Source organism: Triticum aestivum, chromosome 4B (genome assembly GCF_018294505.1).
Source record: "Triticum aestivum cultivar Chinese Spring chromosome 4B, IWGSC CS RefSeq v2.1, whole genome shotgun sequence".
NCBI classification, from domain to species: domain Eukaryota; kingdom Viridiplantae; phylum Streptophyta; class Magnoliopsida; order Poales; family Poaceae; genus Triticum; species Triticum aestivum.
In genome coordinates, this window is record NC_057804.1 from 78749950 (window position 1) to 78760434 (window position 10485).

Below are 10485 nucleotides of genomic sequence, written 5' to 3' on the forward strand. Positions count from 1 at the left end.
TTCACTTTCCATGATAGTTTTTATTATACCCAACTTGGATGCCTACCATTCTAGGACCAATTTTATAACCATAGAAAATACCATGCTGTTCTAAGAGACTCTCAAAATAATATAAGTGAAGCATGAGAGTTCAACAATTTCTTCAAAATTAATCCACCGCCGTGCTCTAAAAGATATAAGTGAAGCACTAGAGCAAAAGTTATCTAGCTCAAAAGATATAAATGAAGCACATAGAGTATTCTAATAAATTCAAATCAAGTAGCCTTATCCCAAAAGGTGTGTTACAACAAGGATGATTGTGGTAAACTAAAAAGCAAAGACTAATATCATACACGACGCTCCAAGCAAAACACATAACATGTGGCAAATAAAAATATAGCTCTAGGTAAAGTTACCAATGAACAAAGACGAAAGAGGGGATGCCTTCCGGGGGAATCCCCAAGCTTAGGCTTTTGGCTATTCTTGAATATCTTGGGGTTCCATGGGAATCCCCAAGCTTGGGCTCTTGCCACTCCTTATTCCATAGTCCATCAAATCTTTACCCAAAACTTGAAAACTTCACAACACAAAACTCAACAGGAAATCTCATAAGCTCCGTTAGTGCAAGAAAGAAAAACCACCACATAAGGTATTGAAATGAACTCATTATTTATTTATATTGGTGTTAAACCTACTGTATTCCAAGTTCTCAATGGTTCATACCCTTACATACTAGCCATAGATGCATCAAAATAAGCAAACAACACACGAAAGGCAGAACCTGTCAAAAACATGACAGTCTGTAGCAATCTGTAACTTTCGGTTACTTCTGGAACTCCAAAATTCCTACCAAAACAGGACGTCATAAACAATTTGTCTATTGATCTACAGAAAAAAGAATCAACACAAAAGCAAGTTTCCGTGATTTATTGATTTTTTTTCTCGTGATTGCAAAGTTTCTGTTTTTCAGCAGGATCAAATTATCTCATATCATAGGTTACCCTATAGGTTCTACTTGGCACAAACACTAAATAAAACAAGAAAACACATCTAAACAGAAAGTAGATGCAAAATTTATTGCTAAACAGGAACAAAAAACATAAAACACAATGAAAATTGGGTTGCCTCCCAACTAGCGCTATCGTTTAACGCCCCTAGCTAGGCATAAAAGCAAGGATAGATCTAACTAGTGCCATCTTTGGCACTCGATTCATAAGTAGAGCACTTGTAATCCTTAGGAAATTCTTTATTTTTAGTAGTGATTAAACTTCTAGGCAAAGAATCAAGAAGTTTACTTGTAGCAAAAGGTTCCTTAATGATAGTGCAAAAACTGGGGTGAACACTTATAGATTTGAGATCCGCACTTTCCTTATTAGAAGATTCACCCTTACTTTTAGGAACATAAACTAATTTACCCAATTTACTAGGAGGAGTTGGAGTGTTTTTCACGGATGAAAAGGCAGACCCTAAGTTAGTAATCATATCCTCAAGCTTACCAATTCTTGTAGAATCTTGTCCTAATTTTTCATTAACTATAGGTTCCTTTTCTTTAAGATTTTTCAGAGTAACTCCAACCTTAGATACATATTGGGTAATTTGGTTGTGGATCTTCTTATCCAAATTTTCAATTAACTCAACAGTAGCAATTTTATTTTCAATAATTTCAAGCCTTTGCATCACATGTTCTAAAGTTAAGATAGTCCCATTAACCAAAAGAGGTGGTGGGCCAAACAAATCTAACATAGCATTATAAGCATCAAACGTATGGCTACTCAAGAAATCCCCTCCGGTAATGGTATCAAGAATGCATCTATTCCAAGGAGTAATGCCTACATAAAAATTCTAAAGAAGAACCGAAGTAGAAAGCTTCCTAGTAGATTTATTTTGAGCATTGCAAATTCTATGCCAAGCATCTTTTAAATTTTCTCCCTCCCTTTGTTTAAAATTAAGAATTTCATGTTCGGGAGTAATAACAATGATAGGAGGACTAGCCATTGAGATAAGGTAAACGATCTAACACACGAGCAAACAGAAAAAGGCAAGCGAAAGAGAGGGGAAGAAAAATACAAATGGAAAAGAGAGAAGATTGGGAAAGAGAGGGCGAATAAAACGGCAAGGGTGAAGTGGGGGAGAGGAAAACGAGAGGCAAATGGCAAATAATGTAAATGCGAGGGAGATGAGTTTGTGATGGGTACTTGGTATGTCTTGACTTGATCGAAGACCTCCCCGGCAATGGCGCCAGAAATCCTTCTTGCTACGTCTTGAGCTTGCGTTGGTTTTCCTTGAAGAGGAAAGGGCGATGCAGCACAGTAGTGTAAGTATTTCCCTCAGTTTTTGAGAACCAAGGTATCAATCCAGTAGGAGGCTCCTCACAAGTCCCACGAACCTACACAAACAAACAAAGAACTCGCCACCAACGTGATAAAGGGGTTGTCAATCCCTTCACGGCCACTTGCGAAAGTGAGATCTGATAGAGATAATATGATAAGATAAATACATTTTTGGTATTTTATGATATAGATTGGAAAAGTAAAGATGCAAATAAAAGTAGATTGAAAGCGTATATGATAAAAGATAGACCCGGGGGCCATAGGTTTCACTAGAGGCTTCTCTCAAGATAGCATAAGTATTACGGTGGGTGAACAAATTACTGTCGAGCAATTGATAGAAAAGCGAATAATTATGAGATTATCTAGATATGATCATGTATATAGGCATCACGTCCATGACAAGTAGACCGACTCCTGCCTGCATCTACTACTATTACTCCACACATCGACCGCTATCCAGCATGCATCTAGAGTATTAAGTTCATAAGAACAGAGTAACGCTTTAAGAAAGATGACAGGATGTAGAGGGATAAACTCAAGCAATATGATATAAACCCCATCTTTTTATCCTCGATGGCAACAATACAATACGTGCCTTGCTGCCCCTCCTGTCACTGGGAAAGGACACCGCAAGATTGAACCCAAAGCTAAGCACTTCTCCCATGGCAAGAAAGATCAATCTAGTATGCCAAACCAAACCGATAATTCGAAGAGACTTGCAAAGATAACTCAATAATACATAAAAGAATTCAGAGGAGACTCAAATATTTCTCATAGATAAACTTGATCATAAACCCACAATTCATCGGATCTCGACAAACACACCGCAAAAGGAGTTACATCAAATAGATCTCCACAAGAGAGGGGGAGAACATGGTATTGAGATCCAAAAAGAGAGAAGAAGCCATCTAGCTAATAACTATGGACCCAAAGGTCTGTGGTAAACTACTCACAACTCATCAGAAGGGCTATGGTGTTGATGTAGAAGCCCTCCGTGGTGGTTTCCCCCTCCAGCAGAACGCCGGCGACGGCTCTAAGATGGGATCTCGCGGATACAGAAGGTTACGGTGGCGGAAATATTTGTTCAGTGGCTCCCCTGATGGTTTCGGGGTACGTAGGTATATATAGGAGGAAGAAGTACGTCGGTGGTCGCCCGAGGGGCCCACGAGACAGGGGGCGCGCCCTATAGGGGGGGCGCCCTCCACCCTCGTGGATTCCTCGATTGCTTCTTGACTTGCACTCCAAGTCCTCTGGATCACGTTTGTTCCAAAAATCACGCTCCCGAAGGTTTCATTCCGTTTGGACTCTGTTTGATATTCCTTTTCTTCGAAACACTGAAATAGGCAAAAAAACAACAATACGGGTTGGGCCTCCGGTTAGTAGGTTTGTCCCAGAAATGATATAAAAGTGTAAAGTAAAGCCCATAAACATACAAAACAGGTAATATAATAGCATGGAACAATCAAAAATTATAGATACGTTGGAGACGTATCAAGGAGGAGCCTTCTATTCAACCAATCTCATCAATTAGGAGCTCAAAAAAGAGGGATAAACCCACACATGATGTGAGGAAGAAAAAGAAAAAATGGAGAAGCAAAGGCAAAAAGGTATCCCTCCCAAATGATGTTGCTCCTACTACTCATTGTGATGATGATAATTGCTATACTATTGGTGCTATCCATACTATTAATGATGAGAGTGATTATGCTTATGATATGAAAAGCCCAAGCTTGGAGAAGCTATGTTTGATGAAGATTAAATATTTTAGAATATATTCGCCGAAATTAATGTTTGTCCCAACCTTGGGGATGCTACGTTTAATGAAATGATATTTTTAGCCTCCCAAGTTTTAATATGCAAAGTTGTTATGATGATAGCATGCCTCTTACCTATGATGATTATATTGATGAAAGTGGGTTTGGAAGAGTGTCAACTTTAGGAAGTAATGATCCCACTATTTTGGAGGATGTTGAATCTTATTGTGATGAATATGAAAGTGGATTTGGAAGAGTGTCAACTTTATTTAGTGATGATTCCACTATCTTGGAAGAGGTTTCAATCGATTATGATGAGAACAAAGTTGCTACTTATGATGATTATTGTGATGAAACTTATGCTATAAAAGTAGTGATGATTATATTTATAAAAGTTGTCATTATTATGATTACCCTTTCTGAACATTAATCTTTTAACGTGGAAACAATTTATAGCATTCAAGTCTCTTATGATACTACCACCATTCCGAATGAGAAGAATTTTGCTTATGTGGAGAGCAGTAAATTTTCTATGCAAGTCGATCATGAAAAGAATGCTTTAGGTACTAGTTATATTGTTGAATTCATTCATGATGCTACTGAAAATTATTATGAGGAAGGAATATTTGCTTGTAGGAATTGCAATAATATCAAGTTTCCTCTCTATGTGTTGAAAATTTTGAAGTTATGCTTGTTTTGCTTTCCTATGCTAGTTGATTATTGTTCCCATAAGTTGTTTGCTCTCAAAATCCCTATGCATATGAAGTGTGTTAGGCTTAAATGTGTTAGTCATATTCTTCATGATGCTCTCTTTATGTTTCCATTCTTATCTTTTATGTGAGCATCATTGAAATCATCATGCCTAGCTAGGGGCGTTAAACGATAGCGCTTGTTGGGAGGCAACCCAATTTTATTTTTGTTCCTTGATTTTTGTTCTTGTTTATTAATAAATAATTCATCTAGCCTATGGTTAGATGTGGTTTTATGTTTCAATTAGTGTTTGTGCCAAGTAGAACCTTTGGGAAGACTTGCATGAAAGTCAATGTGATCTTGCTGTAAAAAACTGAAACTTTAGCGCTCACGAGATTAGCTGCCATTTTTTACATAAGAGTGCTTTTAGGTTTATTATTTTTGAATATGATTAGTAGAAAAATTCCTCAGGTCCAGAAATTTATTTCAGAATTTTTGGATTTTCATAAGTATACGTTTGATACAGATTACTACAGACTGTTCTGTTTTTGACAGATTCTGTTTTCATTGTGTTGTTTGCTTATTTTGATGAATCTATGAGTAGTATCGGAGGGTATGAACCATAGAGAAGTTGGAATACAGTAGATATTACATAAATATAAATAAAGAATGAGTTCATTACAGTACCTTAAAGTGGTGGTTTGTCTTCTTGTACTAACGGAGCTTATGAGATTTTCCATTAAGTTTTGTGTGGTTGAAGTTTTCAAGTTTTGGGTAAAGATTCGATGGGCTATGGAATAAGGAGTGGAAAGAGCCTAATCTTAGGGATTACCAAGGCACCCCAAGGTAATATTCAAGGACAACCAAGAGCCTAAGCTTGGGTATGCCCGGAAGGCATACCCTCTTTCGTCTTCGTTCATCGGTAACTTTACTTGGAGCTATATTTTTATTCACCACATGTTATGTGTTTTGCTTGGAGCATCATTTTCTTTTGTTAGTATTTGCTTGCTGTTATTTAGAATAATGTTTTGCATCTTTATTTTCAATAAAAATGTCAAGGATAGCCTTTACCATGCTTATTTTGCAAGTATACATGTTGCTGTTTCAAAACAGAAAGTTTACCGCTACTGCAAAAATTCCCTAGAAAAGTCAGAGAGTGATATAATGTTGAATCTTTTTGCATATTGAGATCCGATAAATCTTATACAGCGTAGTAATTTTTCTTATAATTTTTGTAGGTAGGGAAGTATGATGAATCTTGTATTCTTTTACACACTATACTGTTTTGGCAGATTGCTGTTATGTTTGCATTGTTTGCATATGTTTGCTTGTTTAATGATTCTATTTGAGGATAGGAGTATTAAATATGTAGAGACATTTAGTATGCAATGTTGAATAATAATTTTAGTAATTTGTTGCAGTAGAAAATGATAAGGTTATTGCATTGTTTTATACTAACTTATCTCACGAGTTCTTGTTGAGTTGTGTGTGGGTGAAGTTTTTAAGATTTAGGGAAACCGTGATATAAAAGGAATTAAGGAGACACAAAAGCTCAAGTTTGGGGATGCCCAAGGCACCCCAAGATAATATTCTAAGAAGTCTCAAGCATCTAAGCTTGGGGATGCCCCGGTAGGCATCCCACCTTTCTTCTTCAACAATTATTGGTTAGTATCGGTTGAACCTAAGTTTTTGCTTCTTCACATAAGTCGTGCTATCCTTGCAATGCCATTTTATTTTGTTTTGCTTGCTGTTTGAATAAAATACCAAGATCTGAAATTCTTAAATAAGAGAGAGTCTTCACATAGCTACATAATTATTTAACTACTCATTGATCTTCATTATATCTTTTTGGAGTAGTTTGTCATTTACTCGTGTGCTTCACTTATATCCTATGAGTAAATGGTTGAATGAGTTGAATGTCATAAATCTGAAATTATATATGTTTCATATGCTTACCCCGTTGGGAGTAATTACTTCACATCTAAGAAGTAGAGGCAGTAAATTTATTGAAGGTTGGCAAGCATTGTATTGGTCACTTGAACAATTCATGAAAGAATATTGAAGGAAGAGAGATTTCACATATAAATATACTATCTTGGACATATTCTATGATTGTGAGCCCCATTAATTATTTTCAAACCTGAGCAAATTAGTTGAAATTGGACAAGGAAGACAATGTAATGAGTTATGCTTGGGTGTATTTGTATAGAAGTTATATTATTATAGATCCTCCAACATGTGGTGCTTGCTGTTTAGAATCCTTTGCTAGCCTAAATATCTGTAATAAGCGGGAATACTGCTTGTGCATCCAAATCCCTTAAAACAAGTTTCTTCCATGAGTGTGCACCATACCTACCTATTTGCTGTATTTACCTGCCATTCCAAGTAAATTTGCATGTGCCAAACTCTAAACCTTCAAACAATAATCTGTTTTGTATGCCCGAATCGCTCATGTAGCGACTAGGGGTTGTCAGTATCTTCCATGCTAGGTGGGTTATTCTCACGACGAGTGGACTCCGCTCATCATTCATGAGAAAAATGGCTGGTAACTGGGATGCCTAGTCCCATGATCAAAAGATCAAACTCAAATCAAAAATAATTACAAACAAAAACTCCCCCATGGTTGATGTTAGTTGGAGGCACCCGTTGTTTCGGGCAAGCCATGGATTGATGATTGTTGGTGGAGGGGGAGTAAAAACTTTACCATTCTGTTTGGAACCGCCTATAATGTATGTAGTATGGAAGATATTGGGAACTCTTGGTTGTTATGTTGACAATGAGATCATACCTCTCAAAATTATTTATCTCTATTTCAAGATCGAGCTCTGGCACCTCTATAAATCCCTGCTTCCCTCTGCGAAGGGCCTATCTTTTACTTTTATGCAAGAGTCAGTAGTATTCCTTCTCATTCCTACCTACTCTTTAGTTGGCAAGCATCATGTGTTGGGGAAAGATCTAAGCATATATGGCCATGCAAATATATTGGATCATGAATTATTATTGTTGACAATTATCTATATGATAAGTGAGTTGGGAGGCGAAACACTAAGCCCCTATCTTTCTCTGTGTTCGATGGATGCTATTTGTTCTAAAAATATGCTTTGAGTGGTTGCAATCATGGAAGACTATATGATAGTTGAGTATGTGGATTTTGCTAAATCAAAGCTCCGACATAGACCCTTCCTGAAAATAAGATGAATTGTAATTGTCTGATGACTGAGAATGAAGTTTGCTAGTTTTCAAGAAAGTTAATGGTCTATGCTTTAACATTTGAATAGTTTGTTACTTGGTCTTGAGAAGTTTAATGAGATGAACTACTGTTATGACATATAATCATGCTAGAAAAGGTGATTGAAATTATCATTGATCAAACTTGTGCACCTGCTAGCATTCACACTTCATAAATTCTTTCTTTTATCATTTACCAACTCGAGAACGAGCAGGAATTAAGCTTGGGGATGCTGATACGTCTTCAACATATCTATAATTTATGAAGCATTCATGCTATTTTATTATCTGTTTTGAATGTTTATGGGATTTATTATACACTTTTATATTATTTTTGTGACTAACCTACTAACGGGAGGCCCAGCCCATATTGTTGTTTTCTTGCCTATTTCAGTGTTTCGAAGAAAAGGAATATCAAAAGGATTCCAAACGGAATGAAACCTTCGGGAGCGTGATTTTTGGAACGAACGTGATCCAGGAGACTTGGAGTTGAAGTCAAGGAAGCTTCGAGGTGGCCACGAGGGTGGGGGGTGCGCCCCCCTACTAGGCGCGCCCCCTATCTCGTGGGCCCCTCGAGCGTCCCACGACCGACTTCTTTCACCTATATAAGTCCATATACCCTAAAAACATCGGGGACAACAATAGATCGGGAGTTCCGCCGCCGCAAGCCTCTGTAGCCACCAAAAACCAATCGGGACCATGTTCCGGCGCCCCGTAGGAGGGGGATCCTTCACCGGTGGCCATCTTCATCATCTCGGCGCTCTCCATGACGAGGAGGGAGTAGTTCACCCTCGGGGCTGAGGGTATGTACCAGTAGCTATGTGTTTGATCTCTCTCTCTCTCTCTCTCGTGTTCTTGAGGTGATATGATCTTGATGTATCACGAGCTTTGCTATTATAGTTGGATCTTATGATGTTTCTCCCCCTCTACTCTCTTGTAATGGATTGAGTTTTCCCTTTGAAGTTATCTTATCGGATTGAGTCTTTAAGGATTTGAGAACACTTGATGTATGTCTTGCGTGGGATACCTGTGGTGACAATGGGGTATTCTATTGATTCTCTTGATGTATGTTTGGTGATCAACTTGCGGGTTCCGTGACCTTGGGAATCTATGCATAGGGGTTGGAACATGTTTTCGTCTTGACTCTCCGGTAGAAACTTTGGGGCACTCTTTGAAGTACTTTGTGTTGGTTGAATAAATGAATCTGAGATTGTGTGATGCATATCATATAATCATGCCCACGGATACTTGAGGTGACAATGTAGTATCTAGGTGACATTAGGGTTTTGGTTGATTTGTGTCTTAAGGTGTTATTCTAGTATGAACTCTATGATAGATGGAACGGAAAGGATAGCTTCATGTTATTTTACTACGGACTCTTGAATAGATAGATCAAAAAGGATAACTTTGAGGTGGTTTCGTACCCTACCATAATCTCTTCATTTGTTCTCCGCTATTAGTGACTTTGGAGTGACTCTTTGTTGCATGTTGAGGGATATTTATATGATCCAATTATGTTATTATTGTTGAGAGAACTTGCACTAGTGAAAGGATGAACCTTAGGCCTTGTTTCCTACCATTGCAATACTGTTTATGCTCACTTTTATTACTTGTTACCTTGCTGTTTTTATAATTTCAGATTACAAATACTCATATCTATCATCCATATTGCACTTGTATCACCATCTCTTCGCCGAACTAGTGCACCTATACAATTTCCCATTGTATTGGGCGTGTTGGGGACACAAGAGACTCTTTGTTATTTGGTTGCAGGGTTGTTTGAGAGAGGCCATATTCACCCTACGCCTCCCACGGATTGATAAACCTTAGGTCATCCATTTGAGGGAAATTTGCTACCATCCTACAAACCTCTGCACTTGGAGGCCCAACAACGTCTACAAGGAGAAGGTTGTGTAGTAGATATCAGTGACCAACCAAGAAATGAATAATCTCATAAGCAAGCATTAAGCATAATTAACACCGAATAATGCACCACAAGTAGGATATAATTTTCATTGCATGATTTTTGACTTTCGTGCATGCATAGGGAATCACAAACCTTAACACCAATATTCTTACTAGAGCACAATTACTCACCAACATAACTCACATATCACATCATCATCATATCTCAAAACTATTACTAAGAATCAAGTTTATTTTGTCCAATGATCTTCATGACATATTTCTTTCTTTCTTTATCCTTCTTGGATATCTATCACTTTGGGACTAATTTTCATGTGTTGCTTTTCATAAACTCAAACAAATATAAGTGAAGATCATGAGCATAACATATTTTCTTTCTCTCAAAATAATTTAAGTGGAGCAAGAGAGAATTTCTACAAAATTTTACTAACTCTCAAATAAATCTAAGTGAAGCAAGAGAGCATTTCTTCAAAAAATACTAAGCACACCATGCTCAAAAAGATATAAGTGAAGCACTAGAGCAAGTCCATTGCTCATAAAAATTTAAGTGAAGCATAGAGAACAATTCTAACAAGTCA